This window comes from Panicum virgatum, chromosome 7K, assembly GCF_016808335.1.
Source record: "Panicum virgatum strain AP13 chromosome 7K, P.virgatum_v5, whole genome shotgun sequence".
Lineage (NCBI taxonomy): Eukaryota > Viridiplantae > Streptophyta > Magnoliopsida > Poales > Poaceae > Panicum > Panicum virgatum.
In genome coordinates this window covers 6,912,028-6,933,168 of record NC_053142.1, presented here as the reverse complement: position 1 = coordinate 6,933,168, position 21,141 = coordinate 6,912,028, and positions in this window count along the sequence as shown.

The window sequence follows — 21,141 nt, the reverse complement described above, 5'->3', positions numbered from 1 at the left end:
AATATATTATTACGTATTTAAGCCTGATGACTTATTGATGCGGAGACGAGGTATACATTTATTGAGAAGTTATGTTTGTCTCTTTATTTTGCTTGTACCAAATTGAGACATTATCTATTATCTAGTACTTGCATAGTAGTATGTCAAACCGATGTGATCAAACATATGTTACAAAAACCGATTTTGAGTGGTAGAATCGGTAAGTGGGCTTATGCTTTGGTTGAGTATGATTTGTCTTGTGAACCTTTAAAATCTATGACAGGCCAAATTGTAGCGGATTTTATTGTTGAGCATCGGATTAATGACAAGCATGATTTAGAAGTCGGCTATATTACTTGCACACCATGGAAGTTGTACTTTGATGGATCGGTTTGTGATGATGGTGCTGTTCTTATTTCTCCGAATGGTGCTGTTTTTGAATTTTCAAACCGATTGGAAGAAGAGTGCACAAATAACCAAGTGGAATATGAGGCTCTTCTATTTGGCTTGGAATTCTTGCAATCCATGGGCATGAAGCATGTTGAAGCCTTTGGAGATTCTCTTCTGGTGGTGCAGCAAGTATCTAAGGTATGCCAGTGTTATAATGGTTCTCTAAATGCATATCTTGATAAATGCCTCGATATTATTTCCTCTTTCGATGAATTTATTATCAAACATATTCCGAGGGAAGAGAATGGAAAGGTAAATACTCAACAAGCATCTAGCTATATTGTTACGAAAAAATATTTCAACATTCGCAAGCCGATGCAAACGAAAGTCGAGTATCTGGTTCTGGACGCACCGGTCCGACCGGTCAGCGAAACTGGTCTGACCGCCCAGACCGGTCCAGAGACCGGTCTGACCGGTGATGCAGCTGCTAGTTCTAATTCGGCCAAAAAAGATGATTCAATTGTCTCGGCCGAAGTCCAGGATTGGAGGGTTCCTCTTATGTCGTATTTGTGAGATCCTGGTCGTGGCGCAGAGAAAAATATTCGGCGTTTGGCTTTCAAGTATTTTTTAATTGACGATGAACTTTATCGTCGAACTACCGAAGATTTGCTCCTCAAATGTTTAGACTCAGATCAGGCTCGGGTTGCTATGGGTGAGGTTCATGAAGGTATTTGTGGTACTCATCAATCAGCTCCCAAGATGAAGTGGTTACTCAGAAGAGCTGGTTTCTATTGGCCCACCATGCTATCCGATTGTTTTAGATATTATAAAGGGTGTGAAGAATGTCAGCAATTTGGTGACTTGCAATTGGTGCCTGCTGCGTTGATGCATCCTATTATTAAACCATGGCCGTTCCGAGGTTGGGGTTGGATTTTATTGGACAAATTAATCCTCCATCTTCAAAGGGGCATCGCTTCGTGTTAGTTGCTACAGATTATTTTACTAAGTGGACCGAAGCAGTTCCTTTGAAGAATATGACACATAGGGAGGTAATTGAGTTTATTACTGAGCATATTATTCATAGATTCGGCATTCCACAAACTTTGACAACGGATCAAGGTCCTTCATTTATATCAAAAGAGGTGCGTGCTTTTGCCGAATATTATAAGATTAAGTTGCTCAATTCATCTCCATACTATGCTCAGGCCAATGGGCAGGCCGAGTCTAGTAATAAGATTTTGATCAAACTTGTCAAGAAGAAGATAGAAGAAAATACTAAGAGGTGGCATGAAGTGTTATCCGAAGCATTGTGGGCTCATCGTATATCTGGACATGGTTCTACTAAGGTTACTCCTTTTGAGCTTGTGTATGGTCAAGAGGCCGTTTTACCTGTTGAGGTAAATCTGGACGCATATAGGTTGGCAAAGCAAAATGACTTCTCCGCTGTTGATTACCATGATTTGATGATGGATAATATTGATGAGGTGACCGACAAGTGTTTGAAGGCTTTGAAGGAGATTGAGAAAGACAAGCTTCGGGTGGCCAAAGCTTACAACAAAAAGGTAAAACTTAAATCTTTTCAGGTTGGGGATCTGGTTTGAAAGACAATTTTGCCTCTTGGGATGAAAAGCAACAAGTTTGGCAAATGGTCGCCAAGTTGGGAGGGTCCATACAAGATTATCAAAGTTATCTCCGGAAATTCGTATATGGTGGAGACGGTGCAAGGTGAACGTCTACCCAGGGCTATCAATGGGAGATACTTGAAGAAATTCTATCCTAGCGTATGGCAAAGTGCGTGAAGGCGAAGACGGCCGGTATTGGATATCGCCCTTAGTTTTATTTTTAGACTTGTATGCTCTGTGTCAAACATGTACATCAGGATAGTTCTTGCTTTTTGGCTTGTGAAACTCACCAAAAAGCAGGGGGGCATATGTTGACAGCCAAATTTGGCACCTGCTTAGGTCGACCAGTCGGGCCGACCGGTCAGGCCGGTCTGGTCTGTACAGTCCGAGTAGAATTATGGTTTTTGTAAAGAGTCCTCATGTAATCCTACTCGTGAAGGGGTACGTCTTCCCCGGCCTATAAATATAAAGGCTAAGGCCGATTGAGGGGATTCCCAATCGAATCAATACAAAAATCGCATTACATTTATCTTTCAAACCCTAGCCTTTTCCAACCCTAGATTGCTTTCTTCCTTCGTCTCGACGCCGTTTGAAGACGTTCTGAGTGGCCTGCCGACCTCAGAGCAACCCTACGATCACGAGCTCCGACGGGGTCCCTCCCGAGCTCGCTGTTCTAGGTCTTCGCGAGTTCCTTGCCTACACCGGTCAGACCGATCGGCGAAACCGGTCAGACTGGTCCGCCCAGGGTTTTCGCTGTGTTGATCGTTTTGACGATCGTCGCGCGTTCTAGTGCATTCAGGTGTGTTTGGCGCAATTCTGTGTCAACATAGTCGACTAGTTTAACACATCTAGCTTTTTATAAGAACTTTCTTTTTAATCAAATATGCAGCACTCCAAAAATCATTAAAGATTTAGGAGAGCACATTACTTGATTTAAAGATTCTTTTGTATCAAAATGCAGATGAGATTGAAAAGCTCCGGAAGATCAAGGCAGATTCCGACAAGGAAATGCTAGAGGCATTGCAATATGTGATGAACTTGTCGGACTCCAATACTGCCCTGCAACAAGAACTCGAGGAGTTGAAGGTTACAGCTCAGGCTGTAGTGGACATGGTGGACATACCCGAGGACAACACAGAGGCGCCACTCTCCCTGGTAGAGAAGCTTCGGAAAGTTCCTCAATGCCAGTACGTGTCACATTTACTCGGGTTGGTAAAGTCCTACTGGCCACAGACATCACTAGATCCGCTAGGTGAGGGCGTGAAGTCAGACTGCAATGAAGAGCAGTTTGACCAGTACCTCTTCGAAGTCTCACCTATTGCTGATAGGATAGTGGATGGCCTGAGCAATGCCTGATCTTCTGGTCTTTGTAATCAAATGATGTAATGGGCTACTGGAGCCCTAAATACCCTTTAAGTTTTGTACAAATCTTTTCTCTGAGTATTTGTTGATGTTGGAAGGAGTAGGAAGTCCTTGGTAGTCGAGTAGTATTACTTTAAAGTCTCAGGGTCAGTACTTTTCAAGTTTGGCGGTAGCGCGCCTACTCAACATAATGATAGAAATAGGATATCTGTCAAGTAGTGTACCCTGGCTTATTCCTTAGATGTGGGTGGAGCCAAAGTTTTTAATCTTGCTCGAAAGTCCATCGAGTAGTTTGTTCTGTATCAGAATCTGGAGAAGCTTCCTAGTGTTGACCGGTTAGGATTGAATCTGATAAGATTAACCAAGTGGGAAAAACTCTAGGAAAATAGTCAAGCCGTAGCCTAAAGAGTGTTTCCTTTTTAAAGGAAATGTGTTATGGAGCTGCATGGTTGGGTTTGCACTCTGAAAGGTGCATAATGGGTAAGGCCATTGTGAGCACAACACAACTCGATGCACCAATCACGGGATCAGAGTGCCTCTGGTTCAAGCACAAGTGCAGTATCCTACGAACTCGGTGGTCCAAGCAAGCGGGAGACTCTCGTCAACTACTCGGGGTACCAAGAGCGAATGCAACAGCCTAGGAACTCGGTGGTCCTAGGGGGTACCAAGAACTTAGTGTAACATCTGACAAACTCGGTGGTCCAAGCAAGCGGGAAACTCTCGTCAACTACTTGGGGTACCTAGAACGAAGGCAATATACTACGAACTCGGTGGTCCAAGCAAGCAGGAAACTCCCATCAACTACTCGGGGTACCAAGAACGGATGTATTGTCCTACCCTTTGATAGGTTCCGTGACTTTAGATCTTCTCGAGAATAGGTTGTCCTTCACAAGGACTGGGGTAATTTTCAAAATTGACCATTTAGGATTAGCCTCGTCAGGTTACCCAAGTGGGAATAACTTTGAAAATATCCAAAATAACCTACTCGATCCAGCGAGTAGGGTGTCCTACTGGAGGACTGGAGTAACCTCTAAAGTTGACCGTTTAGGATTAACCTCGTCAGGTTACCCAAGTGGGACTTACTTTAAAGATATCCAACAAATCTACTCGATCCAGCGAGTAGGGTGTCCTACTGGAGGACTGGAGTAACCTCTAAAGTTGACCATTTAGGATTAACCTCATTAGTTTACCCAAGTGGGACTTACTTTAATGATATCCAAAAAACCTACTCGAGCCAGCGAGTAGGGTGTCCTACTTGAGGACTGGAGTAACCTCAAAAGTCGACCGTTTAGGATTAACCCCGTCGGGTTACCCAAGTGGGACTCACTTTGGAGATATCCAAAACCTACTCGAGTCAGCGAGTAGGGTGTCCTTCTTGAGGACTGGAGTAACCTTAAAAGTCCACCGTTTAGGATTAACCCCGTCGGGTTACCCAAGTGGGACTCACTTTTAAGGTATTCCTAAGCTAGGCCATAGCCTATGAACTACTTGATAGTTGCTCCTTGTCTTAACTGTTGACAAAGAATTTGAAATATTGCAGAGGAGGATGTAGCTCGTAATTGAGAGGGAGCCAAGTAGTCGATTTATAAGAAAATAAACTTTAATAATTGTTGCGATTACAGAAATTGTAAAATGACAGACTCTGACTCTTAAGACCTACCCCTTGCCCATAGTAATGAATACTTGAGCAATGGTTTACATGACTAAATATGAAAATATTTAGGGATAATTCTAATCAACAAAGTAGTCGACTAGATTTTTGGTAAAGTTTCATTCACCAGAGGTGCTCCAAGAGCTTTGCGGAGTGTGTTACCCTCGAAGACTGTATGGGAGCTCTTTGGATGCATGAAGCATTTGTGTAGGAGCATTTTGTTGATCTTGTCTCCTCCAATAGGCGATTCTGCACAGTGCTGACCACAGGGCTTGCCCTGAGGAGCGGTACTCGCCTGCTTGCGCTTCTTGAAGGATCCAGAGACGTGGTCTGGGATGCGGTAGTTGGAAGAAGGGCTGTAAGCCTCTATCTCCTCATGTTCCTTTTTCCTTGAGATGATTACATTACGTGCGTCACGCCCAATGTTAATCATGTTGCGAAGATCGCTGTTTGAGTAGTCGTAGTTGTCGCCCTGCTGTTCTTGTCGACGGTTGGCAATACGCTGGCGCCTGAATGCCCTCTTTTGGTTGAGTACACGGCAGCGCTCATTGAGATCCTCCACCACAGGCTCGTCTTCCAACTGGACGGTCACCGTCACGGCTGGTGGAGCTGATGGCGGGTCTTACTTGATAGTAGTTTTGTCTTCTGTGATTGATGTAGGAGTAGCTTCCATGTTGTCGGAGAGGTACTCGTCGTAATCATCAGAATTGTAGTAGTCTAGGTTGAGACGCTCCATCGAATCATCATCTGACTCGTGGAGTTCAGAGATGTGAACCATGAGGATTTCGCGACAGAGGTCCTCGACCTCTTGGTCTTCTTTGTCTCCTGGAGGGTCTAACGGGAGGCCTTCCTGGAATGGGAGCTCGTTGAAATGAGGGCCGGAGTCCTCAACGGATTGGTTCTTGAGCCCCGAATCTTCCAGACGTACCGTCCGCCCTTGCGGTGTCGCATATATGACCAAGTTGGGCAGGGAGTTCTGATCGGATTTAGGATTTGTAGTCGAGTTGGATTCGACTTCTTTCCCGTACTGGATCAAGTTATTGATGGTATTTTGTAACATCACGAATAAAATCCGCAAGCGCACGGATACCACTATAGCTTTCACCCAAGAGTATTCCAGGGTATCGTATCCACTAGGGAACGTGAGTACACTACCTACGGGTTCAGGCTGTCCAAGGAGACACACACTGGTGTAGGAGGATAGGAAAGAGAGGACTTTCTAAGATCTAGAATCTACGCTTAGAAGAAGAGATCACGTCGCCGTTATACTTCGAGCTAAAGGTATCGACCGGTTTATACAAGCCGATAGTTCCAATATGTGCTCTATCTGATATCCGAACATGGAGGATTACTAAAAGGCTAGAATAGGGCTGTCACCACCTGCCGGCTATCCCTACAAACCGTGGGACTATCAGACAACTAAGTGGTATAGTCCAGTCTAGACACCACATCTACGCCTTTCCCTACTAACTTTAGAGGTGTACAGAGTTATCCTTTTCTATCCGGAGCCCACTCTAGAGTCAAATGCTACTCGCTAACATACACATCAACTAATATAAGGCAGAGATGATAACTTGCGATCTAAACTCTAATTCTAAATAAGAAAAGAAAGTCTCAAACACTTACAACCGAATAAGCATCCGTCGAGGTACAAGCGGAGAAGAGCGCCGACAAGACCGGCACGTCCCCCGACTATCTCCCTCACTCTCGTAGAGGTACAATTTGGAGAAGAGCACCGTTGCTGGCGCCCCTCCTGAGTACCTCTACTCCTAAACTCCCTAAGACTACTCTCACTCAAGTGAGAACTCAAGAGAAGAGATGGTGTGGTGTGTGGTGTGTGGTGTGTTGTGTGTGTTCATTTGGACCTGTGGCACCCTAGGTGTCTGCATAATAAAACTACATTTATTTCTTGTGCTTCATGTGTGAAATTGTTTGAGCAAGGGCCTATTTTAAAATTTTAAGGACCTTTGTGCTTCATGTGCGAAGGCAAAGGGCGGTGGAGGAGGGTCGGGCGCCTCCGCCGTCCTCTGTTCCCCATCCGACTAGGGACCTCCCTGCTAGAATTCAAAGAAACCCAGGGGGTTACCTGAATAGCTCAAGACTCAAGTGAATAGTGTCTTCAGGGACTTCTTTGTTATTTTTGTTGCAAACTTTGAAATTCCATAGAAATTCATAGAAAAATCAGAAAAATGCAAATCTTGATGTTTTGGAATCCTCTTGAAGATATCTTTGTATTAGAATCATAATATGTTGGGTGTTAGTTGAAAGTTTTTGCTGTAAAAATAGATTTGTGTTACTAGTGTTTAAATGCTAGTTGTTTTATCTTTTTCTTAACTGATGATGGAAACCATGTCTTGTTGTGAAATTTTTATGGTGAGATGTTCATGTGACCCTAGTGTTTCTATAAAAATTTCGTGGTCATTCCTTTTGTTTAGCTATTTCTTTGATTTAATACTTTTTAAGTGAGCTTTAATCATGTTAAATATTTTTCTTGCTTAGAAAATCCTGGTAATATTTTTAGACCCTTCTTTTTGTCATATGTTACTGTATGTAAAATTTGAGAACCAGTTCATGATTATAACAGAAGCTACAAATGAATCTTTTTAGTTTGCTGTCAGTATTGTTTATTTTCTCGGAATAAATTCTGTGTAGAATAAATCTTGAAAAATTTACAGTACCTAAGATAACTCTGTGTCGACCTCTTGGTAAATTTATAGCTTCTAGGTTTCTCTGGTATAACCTGTATAATTCAATCTTTTTATAGGAGTGGTCTGAATAAATGTTTTTTTCTAATTAAATGGCTGTATGTTTTGGTATGAAATTTGTAGGATAAATTACTATGTTTACCTTCTGTTTGATGTAATTTTTTCTGATTTTACTTCTTAATGTGTGCTGAGTGGTTGATTTATTAGCAAACCATGTTTTACTTGCTATAGGAAACAATTACCACTTGTTTATAAAGTTAGTAAGCTTCTTTTGTGCTTTTGATCATGATGCCTTGTGTAGTTAGAAATGTTAGTTATCTACTCTATAAACGATTGCCCATATACTAAGTTGTTTTGCTATTTGTAGACTACAACTTTACCATGAAATGAGCATGTTTGTAATTTCATCTATTGCATTACATATAGATACGACTGCTCTATCGGACGGAACATACAAGCTGATCCCGGAGTCCGAAGGAGGTGATCACGAAGCTCAAGTGAACGCCGCCGTACTGACTGAAGACCCGAACCAAAGTCCGGAAGAGCCCAAAGCTAACCTAGCTAGCGACTACCGAGAAGGCAAGCCCCGGACATAACCTATATTTCAAATTATTACCATTTATTGTTTTACTTGTGCATTTACAGTTCTTAGGATTTTAATTGAATCCTTAGATGCATGATCCTAGACCTGAACACTAGACCTGAGTTCGAATAATTGCTAAGCTTATAGGACCGGTAAAAGTCGAGTGATTGCCTATCACTCACGAGCTCTATAGGAATTGCGTGTTTACTTTCTGCTATCAATATAAGGACGATGGACGGGGTCGTGTTCGATATCATGACCTTGTGTAAGACCCCGTCTGTGTTGATGAACTTGCTAAGGTCGCGGTGTGTGGTAGTGCTGGTTAAGTTTTTGAACATACTAGCCACATGCCGTAAATATGGTATGCGGTAAGCCTAGTAGCCGATTGGACCGGGGAGTGGATATACCTATCACTCTCTCTTTAGAGATAGGTTTTTTTTATGTTATTGTTGATCAACACCACTGTAAGGATCACCGGGGTGTCCGACCCTAGAGGGGGAGGGGGTGAATAGGGTCGCTAATCGCTTTTTGTCGTAGGGCTCAAACTATTTGCATAAGATAAACCTAACACGTTCTACACATGCTAGTTATGACTAAGGTTTATCTATGCTACTCTCTACTTACCCCTTAAAACTTGCAACCTATAGCCAATCCTAATCAAACTAACTAGGAAAGTAAAGGCATGCAAGATAGAGTAAATGTGGAAGCGTAATACGATAAGTAAAGAGGTAAGTGCAAGAGGGATGCAAACTCCCGAGTAGACATGGTCATGTAACGTGGTTCGGCACAAACGCCTACGTCCACGGGACACCGAGGCTCTTCCGATCACGTCTTGCACTACGCCACCAAGGCGATGCCGGCAAGCAAAGGCAAGTGCCCACAAAACACTAAGTCTCGTGCACCGCCACCGTCTCTCTCGGTCACCCGGCCGAAATCTACTACGGAGCTTCTCCACCAAGGAGGGGGTCTCCTCTTCCCCCGCACAAAGTGTCGTTGCCACTCCACACCAAGACGGAGGGTCACACGACAGATCACAAGTTGCTTGCCGCAGCAAGGCTTCTCTCAAGGGAGCTCTCGCAAGAACTAATCCCTATTACAAGCACTAAGCACTCTCACAAGTGTGCTTAAGCCTATATGATGTACAATGAAGCTCTATGGTGGTTGGAGATGATCTTTGGCTCTTGTATACTTCCTTGGTCTCCAGCACTCTCAAATGAGCCGTGGGGTGGCATATATATAGCCCACACACCCCAAACTAGCCGTTGGAAAAAGGCTGACAAAAAAATGCTATCATCGGTTAAACCGATGCTCCCATTTTTGTCATCACCGGTTTAACCGGTGAGTGCATTTTCCAACTAGCCGTTATAGTTCAATGGCTACCTCAATTGACCGACGTAATCAACCGATGAAGCGTCGGTTTAACCGGTGAGTTTAGTTGCTGAAAAACTAACTCTCTGGACAACTGCACCGACGTTCACCAATATCCAATCGTCGGTTTAACCGGTGTATAGAATTTCCTCTGTCTTCATCTGTCAATGCACCGACGTATGCAATTTCTTTAGCGTCTGTTAATCCGGTGTAAAACCCTAGCTCGTAGACCTTCTCTGTGATTGCACCGGTGAGTTCATTTTGCCCTACATCGTTTTAACCGATGATAGCAAAATGCCTCAATTCTTGTCCCTTGGACCGAAGAGCTTTCAGGGCGCTGCCCTGAGACCCGCGAGGGGCGGCTCCCCCTCGACCCCCGTCCGCTAACCGGGTAGCGGAATCCTCGTAGGGGTGGCCCTTCGGGCCTAGCTATGCCTATCTTCTCTTTGTCATCACTTGAACCTAAAAGCCTGAGAATAGTTTTCTTAACAATCATATTAGTCCAAGTGTTGTGTTGTCTATATCAATCACCAAAACATTATATTGAAATATGGCATGAGAGGCCATTTTCGCTACCACCACGACTACTAGGGACGAGGTTGGATCTTGGAGCCCTGTAGTCGAGGAGAGTGACCCTATCCACAAGCCGGAAAGAAAGGTAAACGATTGTTTGGGAACGACCCAACGGTGTTCCAAACGTGTGTGTTAGGTCTACCTGGCCAGGTTAACAAATTCGATTCGAATCGTCCGCTTCTCACGGTTTGGGACTGCTTGATCTCTTTGCCACATAGAGTAACAAGAGCAACATTATTATGATCAATCTTGATGTTTGCTTAAAGTTCTACCATGGTTGAATAGTAGTTGCTTACATAGAATGGTTAATCAACTAGAATCTTGGAAGCTAAAATTTGAAAGTAAGGACCTACTCTTTATTGCTTTTCAGCAAAAGGAAAACTAGAGCCTCACAGAACTTGCATAGTCTAGTTAGGTGGGCTATGTATACCCGTTGACGGTTAAGTCTTGCTGAGTATTAGAATACTCAGCCTTGCAGTTGAAAACTTTTTCAGGTATGAGTTTTGAGGACCAGATCGCTAGTCTGTCTTGGCCCTGCTCTTTGCCTCCTGGCTGGTCCGTAGAGTGGGATTCGTCTTCAGCCGGCAATGACCCTGACGAGTGATACCTTGCTTGGGTTAGCTTGGTATAACTTTGCGACGTGTTGTAGCCGTCGTTTTCTCTTTCCGCTGCTTTTCAAACTCTGAACTTACAGTTTTGGTTTGTACAACTGTTTTACTAAGTTTGGTTTTTGTAATAATGTCTTGAACTGGTTGTAATCACTACTGAGCTTGTGTTGTAAAACATGTGGTTGTAATATCTCTGGACTCGCCTTCGTGCGGGGTATGCTTGTTCGATCCAAGAACTGGTGGTTGTATTGGGACGTTACCCGACAGACCAAGAATTGTTCCGTTTGAAGTGCGTTTGAGCCGGTGTTGCCTTTATGGTGATGGCCTGCGCACTTGAGCTGGGATAATTCAGGTGGTTTTGCCACAGGACCCCCTCCGCTTGTATTTATAGGAGGGAACCACCAACCATTCGCTCGAGAATCACCCCAAACCGCCATTGGGGACCAATCACACCTCGCCACGCGTCATCTGAGAGGCGATGGGGCCTGTGGGCCATCACCACTGGGCCAGCCGACCTAGCTGGTCGGCCAACTGTGGGCTGGCTCCGTTTGCCCCGGTCTTCGGTTAGGTGGTTGCTAGGTGGGCCCATGTCATGTATATGGGTGAGGGCCAGTCTTAAGTCGGTTTGGTAACTTTGGTGGGCCCTTGGATCCTCGTGAACGCGTTTGATTCGTTGAGAAGGTGTTGCCTCGGATCGATGATGTGTCGCCTTGCTTATGGGCTGCGTCTCTCTCTCATGTGCAGCTGCAAAGTGGGCCCTTTTGGCCTTTGGGCTTGCTTGTGCTTGGCACAGGAATTTATGCCTTGGATAATATGCTTGTTTCATACAGTTTTGGTTCAAATTCACCTGCACACATTCTCAGACCAGCATCTGTGGAATTCGTCAAATAATCATCCTATGCTAACATTTATTCCTTCTGATGCTCGACTTTTGCACAATAGTTGACGGTCAAAATAGGTAGTTAGTGACCGTCAACAGTTATCCAGCTCGTCCTCCGAATCGTAGGAGTACTCGGAGTCGGAGTTGATTAAACCCTCAATTTTAGAGTATGTGTGTTTTGGGTGAGCAAGAAGTGGCATGCCCATCTCTACTCGGAGGGCGTTCTCATTCATCCAATGTAGCCAGGATTGGGTAGGAGTTAACCCTTCTGGCTCTTTAATCCATGGTTTGTCGAAAATCGACTCACTAGATTTTTCTGGGGTTTTGGAAGTTCCCTTTTGCTTTTTAAGCTTGACTAGCTCCCAGAGGATGTCTGCCATGTGTGATGAGTGAGACATGGCATCCATAAACAAATCGACATCGTCTGACCAGTCCTCGATATGGTTCGAGGTTGTCAAGAGTTTCCATTAATTGATCGAAATCCTGATCGAATAGGGGATCAGAGGTATCGGTTGGTTCAGGAGTCCACTTGTGGGCAGGTTTCGATGAGGGATTCTGGGGTTTCCCTGAGACAGGCGGTCCCATCCGTTCAAGTTGGGGGTTTGCCTTCTCAGGTTTCCCAGAGTGCTTTTCCATTGAATTATGTTTCTTGTGTTGCAGAGTACTTTCGGCCATGTTAATGCAATTGATGAGTGTAGATTGGACTCGATCGATCCCAGAGAACATGTCGCCCGTCCGCTCTTGTGGTGGGTTTAATGTTTCTGTGATCTTCTATGCCTTGGATGAGCCGAGAGCGGATTCTGCAAGCTTGATGCATCCTTCGATTGATCGAGAAACCTGATCTACTCCATCGAGTAGTTCTGAGTTGGCGATCTTGGGGCGCTTGATTGACTTGAGATAAGCCATGTATTTTCCAAGAGTTTCAGAAAATTGAAAATTTTCGGAATTGGAGTTTGCGTCGAACTCGTGAATGTGAGTTGGGGTTGACATGTTCTCGGTGGATTCCAAATCGAGCTTGGGTGGAGCTTGGTTCCCGTCGAATCCCGCGGTGTCGCCTGTTTCGGCGGGTTGATTGTGAGATTTCGATTCTAGTTCTTTAGGTGTGACGAGGTGGCTAGAGAAGATGCCCGACCCATCAGCCGTACAGGCCCAGGAACCAAAAACAAGAGTCGTGCCCTTAGGCACAGTATTGGTGCCGTTTGATTCGGCCATCGAATTCGCCGAATCCCCTACCTGGCGTGCCAGCTGTCGGTATTTAGCCGCCAAGCCTGCTCAGGGATACCCTTAGCAATAGGATTGTAGGCAAGGGATCGACTAGCTCTGGAACTCGATGGTGCAAGGAACACAAGGATTCGGACTAGTTCAGGCCGCGAGGTGCGTAATACCCTACATCCTGTGTGGTTGCTTGTATTGCCTTAGGTGTTGATGTCTTTTGAGGGGGTCCTTGCCCACCCTTATATACTCCGGGGGGGGGGGTAGGGTTACATGGAAAGTCCTAGCAGGGTACTGTTGGAGTCCTACTACAACCCAGTCGGGTAGTTTCCTTATACTACAGCTAGTTCTACGCCTATTCGGGTAGTTATAAAAGAGGTAAGGTACATCCATGCGCTATCCCTTACTCTAGAACATTATATGCCTATGAGCAGTCCCGCTGCCCCGGGTCTGACAGATCTTGCCACACTTGAAGTGAGTGAAGTTGTTGGGAAGATTCAGTCTCATGAGATGTTCCTCTTGGGTGATATTGATCCTCCACAAGCTAAGAAGGACCTTACACTAAAAGCTAAGAGTGATCACAAGTCAAAGAAGAAGAACAAAAGCAAGGCTCCTTCACCAAGCTCAAGTGATGATGAAGTTAGTGAAGAATCAAGTGATGTGGATGGAGATATTGAGCTAGCACTTCTCATGAGGAAGACTACCAAGATGATGTCAAGGTTGAACAAAAAGGGATACAATTATGATCCCAAGAAGAACAAATTTCATACCTGGAGAATCCAAGACAACTCCAACAAGATGTGCTCCAATTGTGGGAAGTACGGGCACCTCTCTTATGATTGCCCCGAACCAACGAAGCCCAACAAAAAGCAAGAAGATGATGGCAATCAACACAAACATTCAAGGAAGAGCCATGAAAAGAAAGATTCAAGTAAGAAGAGGTCTTTCAAGAGAAAAGAAAATATCAAGGCCATCCTTGGAGAATGGGTCACTGATGGTGAAACCTCAAATGATGATTCAAATGATGATGAATCCAAGAAGAAGATTGTGGGGATTGCCATGCATGATGATGATGAGCCATCTCTACCTCCACCACCCATGTGCTTCATGGCAAGAGGTAACAACAAAGTGAGCGATGATGAGAACTCCTCTAGTGATGAAAGTAAAAATGGTCTATCTCCTAATGACTTGCAATCCATCCTAGATGAGCACCAACAAGTGATCAAGAAGTATAAATCTAAATGCAAAGTTCTTGAAATTGAATATGCTAAGCTTAAGGCCTGAAATGAAGAGTTGCTTGTTAGACACAAAGAGGTAGTTAAAACTCATGACACATGCATTGTTTCTAGCAAGCAACTTAGAGAGGAGCATGACAAGTTACTCACCACGCACAATGAATTAATTGTTAAACTTGATGAAGTAGTTGTGCTTAATAAGTCTATTGCCTCATGCAACAAGAAACTTAAGCTTGATTATGCTAATTTGAACATGAAATATCAAGAACTTGACTTTGCTTTTGATGCCATGGATGAAGAGCTAAAAGCAACTAAAAGAGATGTCATCTAGGAATACATATCTACTTCTTGTGATGATCTTATGGAGTTACCTCACCCTACTACTTGTCATCATATTTATCCTACTTGTTCAAAGACTAACCATGATAGGGAGAAAGAACTTGAGAAGGAACTTCAAAGTATGACCAAGTGCATGTACAATATGACAAAAGGAGCACACTTGTACAGGGAAATTCTCTTCCACAACGCAAGGTACTTTGGGACAAATGGACTTAGATCCCTTCCCAAACCTTCGGAAAATTGTCCCAAGTCTCCTGAGCTCAAAGCGTGCTTCACCAAGGAAGTGGGCTCCTATTGTCAATATTGTCAATTGACCGGGCATCATACAAGGGAGTGTCCAATTCCTAATCGCCCTCTACCAACCTTGCCTCCTAACTACAAGTCGCAATTCAATGAACATCATTTCTTGTTAAGCAAACTAAAAAGTGGCAAGGTTAAGGCAAAAATTCATTGGTACCCAAGAAAAGAAAAAGCTTCCACGTCAAATATGGGTTCCTAAAGTTTTAGTAAATAATGTAAAATGATCCAAAGTCACTTGGGTTCCCAAACCTCAAAAATGATTCATTTGTGTGTAGGTGAACTACAAAGCCGGTGGAAAGCATTGGGTGCTTGATAGCGGATGTACACAACACATGACCGGCTATGTAAAGATGTTCACCTCACTAGATGAAGATGTGGGCGATCATGAACATGTCACCTTTGGTGATAACTCAAAAGGAAGAGTGGTTGGTTTGGATAAGGTTGCAATAACAAAGGATCTTTCTATTTCAAATGTTTTGCTTGTTGAGTCGGTTAGTTTTAACGTGCTCTCTATAGCACAACTTTGTGATTTAGGACTAATATGCACCTTTAGTGATTGTGAGGTTGTAGTGACAAGCAAAGAGGACAAGAGCTTAATCTTCAAAGGATTTCGACATGGTAACATTTACCTTGTTGATTTCTCATCTAATGATGCAGGCTTGGCGACGTGTCTCTTCACCAAGAATTCTTTGGGTTGGCTTTGGCATCGCCGCATTGCTCATATTGAGATGAGCCAACTCAAGAAGGTCTTCAAATGAGGTATGGTGGTTGGTGTAAAGGATGTGACATTTGACAAAAATAAATTGTGTAGTGCTTATCAAGCCGGGAAGCAATTTGCATCATCACATCCTATGAAGGCTTACTTGTCAACATCAAGAAGCTTGGAGCTACTACACATGGATCTCTTTGGACCAACCACCTACAAAAGTCTTGGCAGTAATCTCTATTATCTTGTAGTTGTTGATGATAATTCTAGATATATTTGGACTTTCTTTTTAGAAGACAAAAGCAAGATGGTGGGGATCTTCAAGATTTTTGTCAAGCAAGCTTAAAATGAATTTGAATCAAGTGTTGTGAAGGTCTGGAGTGACAATGGCACGGAGTTTAGGAATACACAAGTTGAAGAGCTTTGCAATGACTTGGGCGTCAAGCATGAGTTTTCATCAACATACACACCTCAACAAAATTGAGTGGTGGAGAGGAAGAACAAGACATTGATCACTCTTGCAAGATCTATGTTGGATGACTATGGCATTTCACAAAAATTTTGGGCGGAAGATATCAACACCGCATGCCATGCATCCAACCGGGTTTATCTCCACCGCTTCTCGAAGAAGATGCCCTATGAGCTTCTCATTGGGAGAAAGCCCAACATCTCCTACTTCCGGGTCTTTGGTTGCAAATGCTACATCTTCAAAAAAAGGAAGTACCTAGGCAAGTTTGAAAGTAGATGTGATGTTGGTTTTCTTGTTGGTTATTCATCAAACTCCAAAGCATATCGAGTATTCAATAATGCCACTCGCATGATTGAAGAAACTTGTGATGTAGAGTTTGATGAGACTAATGGCTCCCAAGGGAAAGGTTTTTCTTGTGATGATGTAGGTGATGAACCACTATGAGAAGTGATGAAGAATATTGCCATTGGACAAGTCAAGCCCAAGGAGGAGGATGAAGAGAATGTAAATCCATCCACTCAAGTTGAAGCCTCTTCCAAGGATGACTCCAAGGTTGAAGAAAGGACCACACCAACAAATCATCATGACAAGTCATCCGATGAAGAAGATGATGCTTCTCATCCTCCTCAAGACACCCAAGATGGGCAAGTGGTTGAAGAACAACTTCCATTTGATGACACCCACATCACAAGTGAACAAACCCAAGATCAAGCTCAAGATGTCGAACCACTAGAAGATCCTTTATGTCAATCACAAGAGAGGTCAACAAGAACTTCAAGGAACTACCCCATTGACTTGGTCATGGGTGACTCTTCCGGTGGAGTAAGAACTCGTAGACGTCAATATGCCTCTTTTTGTGAACATTACTCATTTGTTTCTTGCATGGAACCCACTAATATAGATGAAGCACTACAGGACCCGAATTGGGTGATGGCAATGCAAGAAGAGCTCAACAACTTCACCCGAAATTAAGTTTGGGTTCTTGAAGAACATCCTCAAGGCAAGAACATCATTGGCACCAAGTGGGTCTTTCGCAACAAACAAGATGAGCATGGTGTGGTGGTTCGAAACAAGGCAAGACTTGTGGCTAAGAGCTTTGCACAAGTTGAAGGGTTGGATTTTGGTGAAATATTTGCCCCCGTTGCAAGACTTGAAGCCATTCATATCCTTCTAGCATATGCTTAACATCATAACATGAAACTCTTTCAAATGGATGTGAAGAGTACTTTCTTAAATGGCTTTATTAATGAGTTGGTGTTTGTTGAACAACCTCCCGGGTTTGAGAACCCTAGATATCCTAATCATGTTTATAGGTTGCACAAGGCGTTCTATGATCTCAAGCAAGCGCCTAGGGCTTAGTATGAATGCCTTCGTGACTTCCTCCTCAACAAGGGCTTCAAGATTGGGAGGGTGGATACTACATTGTTCATAAGAATCATCAATGAAGAACTATTCGTATGTCAAATTTATGTTGATGATATCATTTTTGGTTCAACTAACCCCACTCTTTGCAAAGAATTTGGAGATATGATGGCTAGGGAATTCGAGATGTCCATGATTGGTGAGCTTAACTTCTTCCTTGGGTTTCAAATCAAGCAATTGAAGGAAGGAGGTTTCATCCATCAAGAAAAATATACAAGAGATATTCTCAAAAAATTCAAGATGGATGATTGCAAGCAAATCAAGACTCCAATGCCAACTAATGGACATCTTGACTTGGATGAGGGAGGTAAATCGGTTGACCAAACTCTTTATCGTTCTATGATTGGGTCACTTCTTTACCTAACCGCATCTAGGCCCGATATCATGTTTAGTGTATGTATGTGATCGCTTTCAAGCCAATCCTAAGGAATCACACCTTAGTACCGTTAAGCAGATCCTTAAATATCTCAAACATACACCTAGCATAGGCTTGTGGTACCCCAAAGGCACTAGTTTTACACTCTTGGGATACTCGGATTCGGATTTTGCCGGATGTCGTGTGGATCGCAAGAGCACATCGGATGGGTGCCACTTGCTAGGCTATCCCTTGGTCTCTTGGTCTTCAAAGAAACAAAATTCCGTGGCCTTGTCAACCGCGGAGGCGGAATACATTGCCGCCGGGACTTATTGTGCTCAAATCCTCTACATGAAGCAAAGCCTCTAGGACTATGATATTATACTAGATAGGATCCTGCTCCTTTGTGATAACGAGAGTGTCGTAAAAATTGCTAACAACCCGGTTCAACACTCTCGCACAAAGCACATAGATATTCGCCATCACTTTCTAAGAGATCATGTGGCAAGGATTGATATATCACTTTGTGGTGTTCGTTCCGAGGATCAATTGGCGGATATCTTCGCAAAACCTCTAGATGAGAGCACCTTTTGTAGGTTGCGAAGTGAGCTTAACGTGTTAGATGCTTCTAACGTCATGTAAATGCTTTGTCATATAGATGTATTTCATATGTACATACTAGGAGCTTGTCTAACCTTGTCAAGATAGTGATGAACATGGGTCTTGTATGAGCCGGTGGTCCCTTGTTTCGCTCATAGCATGTAGAAAGGTTCATCATGAAGAAGCTTGCCGAGGGTTCAAACTTGACAAGATATATTTAAATTCGTTCAATGCATTTTTCTTGTCATATAGCGTGCATTCATATTTAAATTCCCACTTTGCATGAGCATTACATCATGTTAGTAGCATCACAAGGGAGCAAGTCACACTTTGAGAAAGATATTCATGCCAAATATGGTATATCAACTCCATAAGGGTGATAAGATCAATGTTGCGCTTTCATGCCTATTGAGTCATGTCCTAACGAACTTAAAGCTTCAATCTTCAAGTTCATAGGCCGTATGACTCATACATTTCTTGGATCTTGTGTTCATCTTTGCTTGGTTCTTAATTCGGCTATGTTATGTAAAAGCTTGCGAGCTCCTATAACTATGAGTGTTTGAGGGGTGAAGATGTCTCTCGAAAATGATCCAATTTAAGTGTTTATTGCCTTGGTTCTTATGAAAATTGGATCCCAAGTAGAGTCTTTAGATCAGCAAAATTCTCTTAACCACCGGTTAAACCGACGACTGAGCACTGGTGCATCCAACGACCCTTGGTTGAACCGATGCCCAGACTGCGGTCTAACCGGTGCAACTGTGCAGATCTCAGTTTAAAAAGCCCTCTCTGGACATTAAACTGGTCATTGCACCAATGGTCACCGGTAACACCAGTGCCTCCTCACCGGTTCAACCGGTGCCACATCGTTGACCGTTTCAAACTCGTTCAAATCTGGTCAATATTACTCCGGGGCATTGCACCAGTGCCCTTGTAGCGGTTCTTCTGGTGTCTCTAGGGTTTGCGGGCCCGCATGTCTTTGTTCACTTAAATCTCTCGCGGGCCCACACATCAGTCTCCACATCGTTTTCTTCCTCCTCGCGAACCGCCACTCCGCCGCCCGTACACCACTCCGCATCGCCACCGCCGTGCCGCAGCACCGCCCCGTGCCATGCACCGGCGCCACACCAAACCCTAGCGCCGCCCTAGAGCTAGCCGCCGCCGCCGATGCCTTGCACTGCCGCTTCTCCACGCCGCCGCCGCCCCTCAGCGCCGCGCACGGTGCCAAGGCGCCCCAGGCTTGAGATCCAGCTCCTCTCTTTCCCACCTCGAGCTTCGCTCACGAGGTGTTCGACGTTTTGCCACAAGGCAAACTTCGCGTCGTTCTCGCTCCGCGTTTCAGTGGTATGCACTGATTTCTATTGTGGCATAGGCTATGTTCAATTTAAATTCACTTTTTCGCACATGCCCACACTTTGCTGTCACACTTGTGCACAGTTTCTCACATCTCATGCACATACACTCTTTGCTCACACTTGTACTCACTTCACTTACATCTTATCACACTCGTGTCACAATTCCATTGCAAATCACTAGAGACACATTATTCATTCATTAGAAATCATGATTAGACTCAATCAAATCCATGCTTTGCTTAGGATCTCTTATCTCTAGTATATGATTCCGTATTGGTATATACTTCCTCGTCTTAATTCTACTATCTTCCATCAAAATTCTCTATGACAGATGGCTGTTGACAAGAAAGGAAAGGGCAAGGTGATTGTGAAGGCAAAGAAGAAGAGGTCTCGCAAGGAACGCGAGTGGGACATAGCTATAGCAGCAGCAGATGCAGTAGATCAACCACAATGCTTAGTGAGGATCAGAGGCTCAGAGGCAGAGGCAGAGAGACAGGGGTAGCCAGAGAGCGCACCTTAGCCACGCCGTTCAGGGCGTACTCGTGGCTCAGAGACTGCTCAACCCACACCGCCTCCACACACAGGTCCACGGACCTGAGGGGGTGCTGTTCAGAGGAGAGGAGCTCTCTCACAGCAGCAAACAGGCATTGACACTCAGACAGGGGATCAGCCCAGAGGTGACACTTCTGCTGAGGCTCCTGTGTTTGAGTTACTTGACGTGGGAGGGCTATCGTCGCCCAAGATTAAGAGGCTGCGATTTGTTGCACTAGAGGTCTGGTTCCCAGCACAGAGGGATGAGGGTGTTGATCGCCGCTTCTACACTCGGGTGCAACAGTCTTTCTACTATGCCTATTGTCAGCTTGGCGTCAGGTTTAGTGAGCACCGTAGAATGCACTGGGGTGCTCTTCGAGTGGCAATAGGGGGAGTTCCTATTCTCTCGTTCTTTGAGAGGTACCCAGAACTACCATTACTACTCAGCGATAGGGACCAGTATGTCTGTGAGTGGGTTCGAGTTTTCTACGCCACCCTGTTTGTTGGGGATGACAGGGAGTACATAGACTTCATGTTCCAGGAGAGGCACTATAGATTGACTCGAGAGCGGTTGTCTACCCTACTTGGAGTGCCTTTCACAGCGGAGCCCCACTCTCTTCACCACCTGACCTACGATGATGTTGAGCCTCCCCGTCGCCCTCTCGTGCCGTACCCCCCTCCAGATGAGGAGACACCAAGGATACCAGATAGACTCGCACCAGTCGCCAAGACTCTTCACTTAGCTTTACGGCGGAGTCTGCTCTATAGGCAGGGGTACAGCGAGGGACTCACAGCTCTGCAGCAGTGGCTCTTGATTCACATCTTGACAGGCAGAGAGTTTGATATTGTGGATCTATTTATCTGTGAGTTGGAGGAGGTGACCATGGATGGGATGATAG